The sequence below is a fragment of the Suncus etruscus genome, chromosome 14, assembly GCF_024139225.1.
Source record: "Suncus etruscus isolate mSunEtr1 chromosome 14, mSunEtr1.pri.cur, whole genome shotgun sequence".
NCBI lineage: Eukaryota > Metazoa > Chordata > Mammalia > Eulipotyphla > Soricidae > Suncus > Suncus etruscus.
In genome coordinates, this window is record NC_064861.1 from 48,956,020 (window position 1) to 48,971,358 (window position 15,339).

The window sequence follows — 15,339 nt, forward strand, 5'->3', positions numbered from 1 at the left end:
AAGCAGCCAAAAAAGAGTGTGTTCTCAGGACAATATATCTGGGAACTGATGTAGAACCCTAGAGGTGAATCTCCTATTCCCTCTGCCGAACAAGGAAGTTGGTGCATTTATCTTCAATGCCTATCTGTCATGAATGAGGGCTGCTACCATGAAAGGCTGACTGTTCTTGAAGTAAGTTGAATTAGTGTCAACCTCTGAGAGGACTCACACAATATGACTTAAGTGCTGGAATATTTAGGACTGTAGAGATAGTATACAGGGTATGATGCTTGCCTTTCTTGTATGCATCAAATCCAGGTTTGATCCCTGCACTCCATATGGATCCCAGGCCTGCCAGGAGTGATCTCAAGGGTAGAAAGAACAAGGAGTAAACTATGAACACAGTAGAGTGTGCTCCCAAAAACAAGCCCCCCAAAATGCTGGAACATCATAGAAGACCTTAAAGAATCTCTACCAGGACCTAGTCTAGGCAGTCCCAAAACTCACTGGCTGATCGCAGCCTGCCCCTGTGTTCTAGTTGATCAAGTTAATATTTTTAATAACGAGTGCCAAGTTTTACCCAAGAATTATGATTTTTGTCTTTTCCTGACAAAACTGGATTAAATTGATAAAAGAATTGGACATTTTTCATAAATCAAGTAGTCCATCAAATCAACATTAAATAAGTGACATATAGTAAGTGTTTACTATATGCAATGCTAAAAGGACCCTCAATGAGGTCTTCTGGGAAGTGCAAAACTGCATCAGAGTATTCTCTGCAACTCAAAAGGAAGACAGTTTCAGATGGTTGAATCCTCAGAAGAGCCTATCAGGTAGGAACCATTTTTATTTTTAATTAGTTAATTTATTGTTTTTGGTGTTGGGATCACATCTGGCAATGCTCTGAGCTTACCCTGGCTCTCTATTAGGAATAACTCCATGCAGTGCTTAGAGAAACATGGGGTGTTGGGGTCAAAATCAAGGCAGCATGGTAAGTACCTTACGTGCTATGCTATCGCTCTAACTTCAGGAACCAGCCCCCCAGTAAAAACACTGTAAAGAACGTTTTTTCCACTCTACAACTTCCCCATAGGCAGAGGGTGTTAGCACAAAGATAAAACCACAAAATATATTCTCTAAAGGGCAAGACCCTCCTTGTTCTGCTGAAATAGAGAAACTAGGTGGATCTGAATGTTCCACCAGATAAGGACCCCTTGACACAAACTTGAGTCAGCGTTTAGTTGGGACATCAATCCTAAGACATGATGTGATTTGTGTGCAAGTGGAAATGGGCCAGTCATGTATGTGGTGAAGGATGAACTGCTTGTATTAACCAATGAAATGCTTGCATTGCTAAAATTCGCCATTCCTATATAAACTGGTTAAGAATTTGCTTTGAGGTCCTTGTCAAGATTTCACAGTGTTGAATGAGACTTGGATCTTGGCTAGCTGAATAAACTCCATTTTGCACCTTGCATTATCGGCAGTGGTCTTTGACTTTCAGTTTCGACTCAGGTGTTAACTAGAACCTTACAGTTTCACAGGACGTTAGTGTTCAAAGTCAAATTACTTACTTAGGTAGCACGGTAAGGAGCAAAGTGCAATGTGATTTCAGTGTGATACCAGAGTTTGTAATCTTCACCACTAGATTATACTCCCTCTAAATGCCAGCATCCACCTCCTCTCAAATTCCTGCTACTCCCTTGTTCTGGCAATTCAAGACTCAACTTCCTGTCTGCCCCCAAAGCTTCCTTCTAGATTCTCTCCTGCTTCACTCTCAAACCCTGCTGAATTCTTATAGCACCTTTTGTCTAAACTCTGCAACCTGGCACTGCAATTCACACATCATCTCCCTTCATGAACCAGGATTACAGACTTGGGGGATAGGCAAAAACCAAGCCAGCAGGGTCAAATTCTCCTCCAAAAATAACAAAGTGGCCTTTATACATATATAAACAAATAAGTTCAAGTCAAAGTTTTAGAAGGCATCTCTTACTGATTCAAATTAGTTTCTTTGCCATTAAAGACTGTTTTGGGGGGCTGGAGAGATAGCATGAAGGTAAGGCGTTTGCCTTTCATGCAGAAGGTCATTGGTTTGAATCCCGGCATCCCTTATGGTCACTGTGCCTGCCAGGGGCAACTACTGAGCATAGAGCCAGGAGTAACCCCTGAACGCTGCCGGGTGTGACCCAAAAACCAATATATATATATATATATATATATATATATATATATATATATATATATATATATATATATATATATATATATATATATATATATAAACTGTTTTGGAAGGTGACATTGGCTGTGACCTTCAGGTAGCCTGAAAAAGAGTTGCTCTCAGTTTGGTTTCTTTTTGGTCATGGAATTTATATTAAAGTTCTTTTTTTGGGGGGGGGCCACACCCATTTGACGCTCAGGGGTTACTCCTGGCTATATGCTCAGAAATTGCCCCTGGCTTGGGGGGACCATATGGGACGCCGGGGGATCGAACCGCTCTCCATCCTATGGTAGCGCTTGCAAGGCAGACACCTTACCTCTAGCGCCACCTTCCCAGCCCCTATATTAAAGTTCTTAAACTTGTTTGTAGTTATCTAAAAAGTTCGTGCCATATGTATCTAATATATCATGCTTCTTTGTTTTCCTAACCCTCAACAAAATGTTCCCCCTGTTACAAATGGTCAAGGCTCTAAAAGACCTTGGATAGTTTCACACCTAAAATTACTAGATCCCCTGGTCTACTTTCAGTCAACTCAAATCTCTTTAGAGACAGGTACTTAATGAGAGCAATGAGGGCTGAGCCAAACGAAGGTATCCATCAGTAACTCCAGGGTTTGATTCTGACATCGCAGAGACTTCAGGCATTATGGGCTAATTTTCAAGTGGCAGGACCAAGCAACAATGTATTGCTGGATCTGAACTCTGACCTGTCAGGCTCACACAGTCAAAGCCCAGCATCAAGGTTTACAAACTGGATTCCCTGAGCACTAGGGATTCTCCCTTCTAGCCCCTCCTCCAGGTTCTACAACTTGTCAGCTGATGTCATTGTATTTTAAATGTGATGTTAGCTGATCCTTTCCTGCCTGTGAGTTGCAGGGATCTAGCTAGAGATCATAACAGAGTGTGATCAACAAGCAGTCAATGTGTTACTGAAGGGTGCAAAGTTGCCTTACTGGCAGAACTGAGGGTTCTGCAGTCTACACAAGCTGTGTGGCAAAGGCACCATGTCGTGTTCTCTTCAAGAGGGTCTCCCTAATTAGTTTTTGCACATCACTTTATTTTTTCTCTTCTGATACTATAAGTGCCCAAAGGAAATATATGCCTAATTCTTTCTTTTAGTAAAAATGCTAAATGGGAGGCCAACTCCCATACCAGGACTAGCTCTCAACACTGTGAAAATAGCATTTTAGTTCAATCCCTATTCCTCACAGAACTTCTCTCTTGGAGGGTGGGAGGCAGAGCAATAGCACAATGGGTAGGGCATTTACCTTGCACACAGCAGACATAGGTTGATCCTGGCATCCCATTTGGTCCCCTGAGCCTGCCAGGAGTGATTTCTGAGTTTAGAGTCAGGAATAATCCCTGAATTCTGCCGGGTATGGCCCCCAAATAAAACAAAACAAAAAAACAAATGTAAAAAAGAACTGTCCTCATCATTGGTAAGTTGTCAACACTATACCTATAAGTCCTCCCCAACAGAAGTTGGGGAGGATCCAATGAAATGATAAGTGTTATTGGGTCCTGAGTACTTCTTGTCTGGCTTTGCCAAGTACCCTAGCATGCCCTCTGTTTTCACATCCAAATTGAGGCCCTTGCAGTCATTTCTGAAGCTGCATTCACTTACACATAGCTGTAACCCAAGTAGATCGAACATAAACCCATGCACTTTCTTGGCTTCATCTCTGGCCTTGCTTGGAGCTGCCCAGGCAGTTTTGATTATTTCCTGAAAACCATTTAGTAGATGAAATATCTTCCTGCAAAGAACGATCATCCCTTAGCCTGTCCTTTCAGGCTGAAGTCACTGCGAGAAGCTTAAGGGGCAGGTGTGTTATTTGACAAGTGTTACAGCTGCTACAACAGCCAAGATTCACCTCAGAGCTCATTGTGCAGTGTCATTGTGAACTCAGAGCACTGGCGATATGGCATTAGGGGTAATAGGAAACCTGATAGCTCAGCACCGAGACACAGGGGTGTCCAGGCAGCAAAACAGCCTAGCAGTGAAGCGCTGTGATTACAATCACAGGCCTAACTGGGGACTCAGACACTCATTTAACTTCAGAGATATATAAACCTACCAAGCAATTTTGAGCTGCTTTGTACCTGAAAGAGCTCAGACAATTTTAGTGACTGATGTTTTGAACAGAAACATTCTTATTGTATTAATAACAAATATTGATATGAATACCTATTTTTAATTAAAGTATTAATTCAAAATATTTATCCACTTAATATTAGGACTTTTCTATGACAGTGATAGCAAATCAATGTGTCTCTCTGCACCCCTTGTGGGAATTATACAAAATTCATTAATACATGCAATAAAGGAGAAAACCAAGGAGGAGAGCTCTTACTCAAAAAATTCAATAAAGCACTAGTATAAGTCTTTCTTTCCTCAGGTCCAGAGAGCTAGAAAAGGGGTAAGTGTTGCTTTACTGAGTCATTTCTGCTGCAGAGACAGAGGCTTGGTTAACAGATTCATGAAGATTCATTTGACACGTAAGAAATCAGAAGTCCAACAAAGCTAAGTGCTTCCACGACATTATATACCAAGATCTCCCCTGTGTTTATTTTCAGCCAGTTCCAGGCTCACTCATCAAAGATCCATGACTGACTAAAAGAGAGACTGTATCTTCCTCCAAAAAGTTACACAAAATTTCCAGATTTTACTCGCATTGATCCACAAAGAATGATAGACTTGTCTCTGAGTCAATCACTATAACTAGAGAAATGTAATTGTTCTGATTGGCCATCTAAAAATGCAAGGAAGAGGTAGAGTTGACAATGCCCAAACTAACTGTTTGAAGGAGAGGTACGGGAGGGAAAGTTAAAGTTAATTCCAGACAAGTAATAAATGAAAGAAACAAAATGTAACCATATAAGTAAGCCAGACTTTGGAGAACTCGGTGACTGAACATAGGGTTGAGCAAGCAGAGGGACTGAGGTCCTAAATTGCTTGTGGTTCATTTAGGAAAGATTATAGGCAATTTTGTTTTGTTTTGTTTTGTTTTTGGGTCACACCCGCAGCGCTCAAGGGCTACTCCTGGCTCTATGCTCAGAACTCACTCCTGGCAGGCTCGGGGGACCATATGGGATGCCAGAATTCGAACCACCGTCCTTCTGCATGCAAGACAAACGCCTTACCTCCATGCTATCTCTCTGGCCCCGGCAATTTCACTTCTAAAGAATTAACTAGATATTGAAATTTCCTGCTACAATATATCACTGCCTTCAGTTCTTGCACCGGGGCACTGAAGCTTTCAACCTATAGGTAGGAGGTGTGTGCTGACTTTCTGAGTGCAAGGAATCCTGGACAGTGATGGAATACATAATGCAATACTATGCAGCTCTAAGAAAGGATAAATTTTGTATCAACATGAATGGGACTAGAGGATATCATCCATTGTACTTACTAGAAATGTGTATTGCCTGTGTTCTCCATTTCTATTCTCAGAGTCCCTTTAGGCTTTGGGGTGAAGAAAATCATCAATGTAATACTGAACTAGAGGCAAGCCTTGGCCTAGTATCCCATCAACCATTTTATGCCCTATGGACTCATCTTTTTTTTTTTTTTTTTTTGGTTTTTGGGTCACACCCGGCCGTGCACAGGGGTTACTCCTGGCTGTCTGCTCAGAAATAGCTCCTGGCAGGCACGGGGTACCATGTGGGAATGTGGGACACCGGGATTCGAACCAATCACCTTTGGTCCTGGATCGGCTGCTTGCAAGGCAAACGCCGCTGTGCTATCTCTCCAGGCCCCTATGGACTCATCTTACCCCATCTCTGAGTGACTGATACTATCCTGATTGACTGGGTTTCCAGTTTTTCAGATACCAGTTGCAGTGAGATGACATGAAATATCTAGAATAATGAAGTTGGGGTGAGAAGAGAGATTTCAAAGGGCCAGAATGTATACCTAACATCAGGAGACTTAAGATTTGATTTTCAGCATTGCCTAGTCCCTGGATCACCCTTTGCCTAGCATCAGGAGACCTTGTATATCTGGAAGTAGACATTAGCACCCCCCAGAAAGCACTGCTTTTGGGGGGGGGTTGGGTCACTCCCGGTGGCGTTCAGGGGCTTCTCCTGGCTCTGCACTCAGAAATTGCTCCTGGCAGGCACAGGGGACCATATGGAATGCCGGGATTCGAACCACCATCGGTCCTGGATGGGCTGCATGCAAGGCAAACACCCTACTGCTTCAGAGTACTGCTTTGGGGTCCTTCCACACCCTTCCCTGAAAACCACTGTCTGAGTGAGCAATATATCTCCAGGGCCATCTGGCCTTTAGGGTCCTTCCATAGAAAGAGAATTCTGTAGATTTGCCCTTGTGCTCAGTTTGGTATTGGAGAAAAAGAGAAGAGAAGAGCAGGAGAATCTGAAAAGCTTGGGTCTGTGTGGATAAATCCTCCTGCTCACTGTGTTCTCAGAGGAGGGTTGTAGCTGCCTCTGGGCATGGGTCATGCTTGGCAGCCGGGGGGTGGGTCTTTTTAGGGATGTCTTCGATGCCAACAAAGATGTGCACTGTCCCTAGTGGGAATGTGATGGGCACGAGTCCTAGCCTGCATCCCCAGGCCTGGAAATACTGATCTCATGTCCCTTCTGCTCTGCCTCATGGGCCTGAGGGAAAATGGCATGTGAGAGAGGTCACTCATCCAGCTAGGGTTGGGGGTTCAGGAGGATGGAAATAGGGGTCCTTCAGTAGACCTAGTAGGCAGGCCTAGATGAAAGGGAATAGGAGATAGAGGCCATGCAGAAAACAAAGAAAGAAAGAGGCTCATTTGCCAGTTAGAAGGGGAGCAGTGTTGGGGCTGGAGAGAAAGCGTGGAGGTAAGGCCTTGCCTTGCACGCAGAAGAATGGTGGTTTGAATCCCAGCATCCCATATGGTCCCCTGAGCCTGCCAGGAGCGTCTTCTGAGCATAGAGCCAGGAGTAGCTTCTGAGTGCTGCTGAGTGTGACCCAAAAACCAAAAAAAATAAAAACGAAGAAGGGGTGCAGTATTTGCAAGAGAGCTCTGGCATGCACACTTAAGTGTGCACACAGATACACAGACTGTCTAGATACACATAGATGCACTTAGGAGTCCTATGTTTAGGAACTTTCAGTGGCACAATAACAATGAAAATTAGTTGGTCTCTGGAGAGGAGATACTTTCTACTCCTTTCTGCTATTCCATGAGCAACTTTTTTTTTTAATTTTTTTTTTAAAATTGGGATTTTTTTGAGTTCATCTTTCTCTCCTCCAAGACTAGTTTTGAGTCCTAAAACTTAAACCAGAGGTAGGTGCTTACATGTTGCATGCTTGCTGGGTCTGTTTTAACCCAGCATTTTACTCTCCTAGTGCATGCTCACACACTGCATGCTCTGTGCTGGGCACTGGTCTCAATGTTTTGCTTATATGAATCATCTCATTGTATAGATACAGATAACAAGCAGGCATAGCTGTTACCCCAAAGACAGGCCAGGTCCAGAAGAGGAACTAAACTGAACATCTTCTTTCCTTTCACCCCTGGTTTAGTAACTGGCTGGAGGTTTCAAGGATTAGTCATGACCACCAAGATTGAAAAAAAAAAAGTTGGGGCCGGTGAGGTGGCGCTAGAGGTAAGGTGTCTGCCTTGCAAGTGCGAGCCAAGAAAGGACTGTGGTTCGATCCCCCAGGGTCCCATATGGTCCCCCCAAGTCAGGGGCAATTTCTGAGCGCTTAGCCAGGAGTAACCCCTAAGCATCAAATGGGTGTGGCCCGAAAAATCAAAAAAAAAAAGGTATTTAGTTTAGAATGGACATAAAATTGAGTCATTCTTGAAAGCTTGGGTGGTCCCAGGAAAAAGCCTCCTGTTTATACTGAGGGTGATAGGGCTGATGGAGTGGGATTTGACATTGGGGTTTGGGTCCAGGAGTAATAGTGTACAGACAAAATGATGTAGTACCAGCATGTTTTGAAATGGAGTCTGCTCTGAGGTGAATGCTACTGAGAAGAAATAAGGCAGAGGCTTGAAAGGAGCAAGGGAGAAAAGGGAGAGAGCACTCTATCTGTAGGCAAGAGAAACCACCCAAAATGGAAGGGTTTGTCCAGTTTTTCAAGAGTGAAAAAAGGGGGAGACAGGGAAGCTGAAGTTGGGAAAGCAAGTAAAGAGGAGAGTGGAGGGAAGAGTGGAGAGTGACTCTCCTATGGAAGAAGCTAAGGAAAAGAATATAGGAAAGAGCCCTAGAGTTATCAAGGGGGAACTCTAGCTAATATGTGGACACCAGTAGGAAGTGCAGGCTGAGGATGAGCCTAGTGATAGGTCAGAATCTCTTCTATAATGTTTGAGGATAGAACGCGGGGTCCCACACTAGCCAGGCATTTGCTGTATGGCTGAGCCCCAGTCCGAGCCTCCTACACTTCTGACATGGACCCATTCTGCCAAATGGTAGTTGGCATCTCACCATGATTTTAATCTGCACTTTTCTGCTGAATAATGTTACTGAACATTTTTCTACTTCTGGTTGGTTATTCAGCTTTCTTCTCTTAGGAAGCCCTAGCTCAAGATTTCTGAAATTTTCTGTCCTTATTTTCAATGTGGAATGTTCATCATCTTGTTACTCTTGGCATTCTTTATTTGTTGTGAATATTGATCTATATTTTGTGAATAGTTTCTCCCAGACTGTGGTTAACATTTCAGTTCTTACAGCAGTTTCTACCAAGGAGAAAAAGTTCTAGTTTTGATTTCAGCTCAAAGATCAAGTCTTCCTTTTTATGGTTCTCCTTCTCTTTGTGTTCTGTCCAACAAACCTTGGTCTCCCTTGAGGTCATAAAGATAGTCTGTATTTTCTTGAAGAATTCTAAGGTTTCAACTTTCACATTGTGGCTATGCCCCCCACTGATAATCTGGGGGTGAGGGAAAGTAAGTGATATGAAATGTTTGGTGGTTTTCCTTTAGAACACAAGCCTGTGTCTTGATTACATCCACCCTGTAGCCAAGGACCTGGTTACCCCTGCTTTCCAATTCCTGCTCCTCATAATCCACTCAGCAATCTGGTAAGTAAAGGGCCTTATTGAGTTCTGACCTCCAGACATCCCAGGGAGAAAATGGGCATGCATTTGTGGCTTGCATTTAATCATTTCTGGCACAGAGTGCACAGTGCTGGTGAAATCTTTCTTGCTTCATCTTTATAAAATATTTAGTCTTTTAATTATATGAACTGCCAAGATTCGGGTGCCTGCTTTCGTCATTTCCCAGGGAGCTAGCTCTCAGCACAATCTCTTCAATGGCCCCTTTTGAGCATCTATCGCATGCTCACCATCTCTCCAAAACCATGAATCATATTTAAATGCTTTCCCTATCCCATAATTCTCCTCTTACAGCTGTCTTCTGTTAATTACTCTTGCTCCCTATTCATCTGAGACATACAGTTTGGGGCTGGGACTGGGAGTTGGAGGGGGAGAAAAAAAATGAAAACAAACTTGATAATGAAACTTCCTTTGTTTCTATGAGGTTTAATCCAGGTTTGTGTTTCAGCTTGCACTCTGAATTCCTTTCCTAACTGCTCCTAAGTAACTCCATCTGCTTCTGGGTTGGTTCCCATCTAGAAACCTATCAGTAGGAATCCCTTTGTACCAGGGCCACCTTCATATTTAATATTGTTCCAACACATTCTCAGCATCACACCCACTGATGTCAACTACATTGGATCGAATTGCTCAATTTCTACAAAGTTTTGAGAACTTAAAAATGTACATCAACATAGTCAGGTGTTGGGTAACAACGCTTCTTTCTTAAAACAACAACAACAAAAGAAAAATGAGACTAAAGAGATAATACAGTGGACAGGGCACTTAAAATGCATGCAACCAATCCCTGGCCACCCTATAGGATCCCCCAAGCATTAGCAGGAGTGATATACATACTTGTGCATGATGGAGAAGAAATGAATCTAAGGCCATTAATGTAACCCCTAATGCTAAGCAGGAATATTAACCTGATGCTGGTTATCAGACAACAAACCTGCTCTATGATTAAATAAAAATTGATATTAAGAACTGATAAAACGTTTCCAGTATATAGAAATTTCAGGTGGTAATACAACATAAAAGAATAAATCCTGGCATCCTACTAGTCTGAAAGCTCCATGGCCACTTTCTACCTTCCTTCTGACTACTTCCCCAGCTCTCTGCACTGAGTAGCCGGACTTCCTCAATGACACAATGGCATTTCCACCATAAGACATTTGCATATTCTGATCTTTCTCTCAAAAATGCCCTACATAATTAGCTCCTTTCTTCTCTCCTTCAGATTCCTCACTTTCTCCTCCTCTACCTTATTCTAGATCAGGGGTCTCAAACTCGCGGCCCGAGGGCCATTTGCCGCCCTCCGTATTGTGGCCCTCCGTACATTTTGTGGACCGCGGCCGGCCTTCAAATATCGCATTATTCACGATTATTCGCTTACTATTCGGTAATCGCATTAAACATTCGTATACCCCGAGCAGTTCCGTTGGGGTATGCAAATGTTTAATGCCATTTTTTTTCTTACTAATGCGATTTTTATTGCGAATATTCGGTAAGCGAAATCTCTTATGTTTTGTTTTTTGGTCACACCCAGCTTTGTTCAGGGGCTATTCCTGGCTCTACATTTAGAAATCTCTCCTGGCAGGCTCAGGGAACCATATGGGATGCCAGGATTCAAACCACCAACCTTCTGCACGAAAGGCAAAAGCCTTACCCCCATGCTATCTCTTCGGCCCCAATAATGCATTTTTCTATTCCATTTCTCAACTTATAACATCCTGTTTCCAGGTCACTTCATTACAATAGGGCCATAGCAAATTTACCTGAATCTTAAAAGTAAACAGACCTTGGGTTGACAATGCCAAACATCAAGGAGGAGGCCTCTGAGGAAAGTCTAATTTCCAAAGGCCTGAGTATGCCAGTGTGTGACAATGAAATCATGCTAAGAGTCACTTAAAGTAGCCTGCCTATTTGCAACTTAATTACATTCTTCCAAATTCAGAGAAACTATGTATTTTGATAGCAAAATGTATGTTTTGTACTTTGATATGTACTTTGATAAGCAAAGATTATTTATCTATGAGTAACCTTTCACACATATCTCTGTAAACTAATTCTGGGCTCACCCAGATCTCCCAACTCCTTTGTCACTCCTTCCACATTGTTAGATACCATCATCATAGTAACATATGACAGATACTTTGCCTAAACAGAAGAATCAGACCCAATCCAGGGGCTAGAATCTGACCCCAGGATTCTAGAAATGGAACCAAATCAGTAGAAACTAAACATATATAAACTTGGTTGTCATCATTTTATGAGTCAATGAGAAATGAGGGATTTAGCCTAGAAATAGATTACAGGAAGCTGAAAGGCAAAGTGTGTGTGTGTGTGTGTGTGTGTGTGTGTGTGTGTGCGTGCCCTCAAACACACCTGTGCACATGTGTGCATCTGCATGCACAGAAGTTAGTGGGTAGGATGGCAGGGAGAGGGAGAGAGTATTTGAGCAAGAAGGGGTGGAAAGAATAAGGAGAATAAGGAATAAGAAGAAATACATGAACAAATAAAATTCCCTGGTTTTCCCCAAGGTCATTTGGCCCTGATTCTAATTCCTTCCTAACTCGACTTTTACTAGATTCCTGAGGCTCTCTCTAATAAGTTATCTCTTTCATAAAACAAGTCCTGTGACTTGCAATGCAAAGTTAGCCCGTGAATAAAACTCCAGACATCTATCTTTTCAGACTTTGGAGATGGTCCATGATATGTGTATGGGTTCTTAAAATGACACATGCCTATAAATAGATGCCACACGAATATTTTTCACTGAACCACATTCACTGAACACCTCCTGGGTGCTGGAGAGGGGGGCACTGTTTTCACCATGGGAACTGCACTGTTCCATGATGGATGTGGGCAGAGATGGGCATGAACTCATCTAACACCCCAGTGGACAGACAAGAGTGAGCTTGTGAAGAGGTGAACATAGATGGAAATGCAAAGGGGCTGGCATTTTTTCAAGGATATACAACCCTTCATCAGAGACCTTGTTGGAATTCTGACATTAACTGGCCTTACTCCAAAACCATTATCCTAACATTATGGGGTCCTGGAAATAGCCATACATGTGTCTAGTTTGATTTTTTTTAATCCTCGTTTTGGAAAATTTCACTAAATGCATGGGGAAAGGGCTCACCTCTCCAGTCTCTCTTCACCTAAGGTAACTGGATCCCAATCCAACGTCCATTTTCAGAAAACACCAACTTCCCAGCTTCCATTTGTCTGTGACACAGACTTTAGTTGAGTATTTGAGCAAATTTCCTCGTATGACCCTCCACTTTCTCACTCTCTCTCATCTCCCTTTCATGGCCCAACTTATCAAAAAAGCTGTCTAGACTTACTGTCTTCATTTCTTCACCTCATTAACACACTCCAAACTGACTTCTGCACCCATCATGTCACTGTTGTAGAGGTCACCTGTTACAACATGGTGTGACTTTTTCTAGCACTTGTCTGCCTTAACCTCTTAGGAGAGTTTAATGCTCAAGGTCATCCTGTCCCTCTTAACACCCTTTCTTTCTTACTTTTCAAACAAAAAAAGTAATCAGGGTGCCAGAGAGTGATAGAGAGTGTGTGTGTGTGTGTGTGTGAGAGAGAGAGAGGGGGGGGGAGAGAAAAAGAAGAGAGAGAAAGAGAAAGAGAGAGACAGAGAGAGAAAGAGAGAGACAGACAGAGAGACAGACAGAGAGACAGAGAGAGAGAGAGAGAGAGAGAGAGAGAGAGAGGGAGAGAGAGAGAGAGAGAATAGGAGTTCAGGAGCTAGCCTTTCATGTGGCTAACTCTGATTTTATTGGCAGCTTCACCTGGTTCCTTAAGCATTGCCCAATATGGCCCTGGGGCCCCTGACTCCAGCTAGGGTGACATCAGTATCCCTTGCACCACAGAACCTACAACCTAGACCCTTGCATTGAACTACAAACCAGGATGGCTGGGAATCACTGATGAGGGTTGCTGGTCCAATGAGCACCAGTTTGGGAGGCAACACTCCTGGCACCATCTCCAAATAAATACAATTTATATGCAATAAAAGTAGCTGTTTTAAGGACATTAAAATGTCCATATCTATTCTGTTTCAAAATATTTCCAGCACTCCATAGTAAATCCCCATACCTCTTATATAGAATTATAGCAGTGGAACCTTTGGAACTTGCTTTCTTTCACTTGACTCACGAGTGAAGATTCATCCACTTTATAGCTTGCATTCTTCCTTTTCAGAGCAAAGCAATATTCTTCTTTTAATTTTGTTTTAATTTTGGGGCTCACCCAGTGATGCTCAGGACTAACTTCTGATTTTGCACTCAGGAATCATTCCTGGCAGGCTCAGGGAACCATGTGGGATGCCAGAAATCAAACATGGGTCAGCTACATATAAAGTAAACTGTGCTATCTCTTGAGGTCCCTAAAGCAAACTTCTGTTTTATGTCTAAAATACCATTTGTTTATTGGCTTATTCACTGGGGAACATTTAAACTATTTCCATCCTTTGGTTACTGTGAGTTTTGCCTCTATAAATATGTGTGTACATATAGCAGTTTAAACATGTTTTCAATTATTTGAAATAAATGCCTCAAAGTGAATCTGAGAGTCTATGGTAGAACAATGCTATATTAATTTTTTCCAGGGACTGTCAAACTCTTTTCCATAAAAATTGGCTTATTCTATCACCAATGTATGAGAATTCTAGTTTTTTTTTCTCATTCTCATCAACATTTTCTATTCTGCTGGGTCTTATTTAAAAAAAAAACTATAACTATCTCCATAGGCATAAATTTGTACTTCATTGTAATTTTTATTTGCATTTCTCTAATGACTAATTAGTCATTTTCTTAATTTCCCTAATGAGTAATGATGTTAAGCATCTTTTCATAAGCTTATTGGTCATTTGTGTATCTTCTCTGGAGAAATGTCTATTCAAGTTCTTTGCTTATTTTAATTGGATCATTTGTCTTTTTGGTGGTGCAAGATTTATTTGTCGTCATTAAGGCTCTTTATAGATCCTAGATAGCAACCCTTATTAGATAAATGTTCAGCAAATATTTTCTCCCATTCCGTATGTTGTCTTTTCATGTTCTTGATAATGTTCTTGTCCACAAGTTTTTAATCTTGATAAAATTAAAGAGCCCAATTTGCTTGTTTTTAATTGGATTATCTGATTTAGGTGTTATAGCTAAGACTCTGCTACCAAAGCCAAGCTCATGAAAATGAACCCCCTATACTTTCTTCTAGACTTTTGTGGTCTGAGTTTTTATATTGAACTTGTTGATCCATTATTAGTTGATTTTCCTCTATGGGGTCAAATAGAAATTCAACTTTGGTCTTTTGCAGGTAGATATCCAATTGGTTTAGCATATGAACTGGAAAGATATTCATTTTTTTTTTTTGCTTTGTTTTTGTTTTTTGGGCCACACCTGTTTGATGCTCAGGGGTTACTCCTGGCTAAGCGCTTCGAAATTGCCCCTGGCTTGGGGGGACCATGTGGGACGCCGGGGGATTGAACTGCAGTCCTTCCTTGGCTAGAGCTTGCAAGGCAGACACCTTATCTCTAGTGCCACCTCGCCAGCCCCGGATAGATATTCTTTCTCTTGTCAAAAATCAGTTGCAATTGTGATACTTTCTGACTATGGACTTTGGTGTGAAGCATTCCCTCTGATCTGGCACTCTCCTTTGCAGGCCCAATGTCTTCTTCCCAGCTATTAAGACTCAGGTCTGTGCATATTTTTCTTATCTCTCTATGCTCACTCTTTAGGCAATTGCCATCCATTTACAGATGACTCACTCATGAAGATCTTTAACTTAGCCCTCTCCCTGGGACTTTATATCTACACACAGTAGGTAGCATGTGTCAATTTGGATGCCATGTCTCAAAAATTGCCTGTTTTAAAACCAAAGTATGGCTCTTTTTCAAAAACAAACAAAACAAAACAACAACCTTTCCTGTGATGTTCCCTATTTTAGTGCATCATGACATTCTAATAGCTGTCCTATCATCTAAACCAAGACACTAGGAGTTGATCTTTCTCTCTAAACTCCCTGGATTAATCTCCCAGTGAGGCTGTGCTATGTCTTCTCTGTTTAAATCTCTCTGTCTGGGGCTG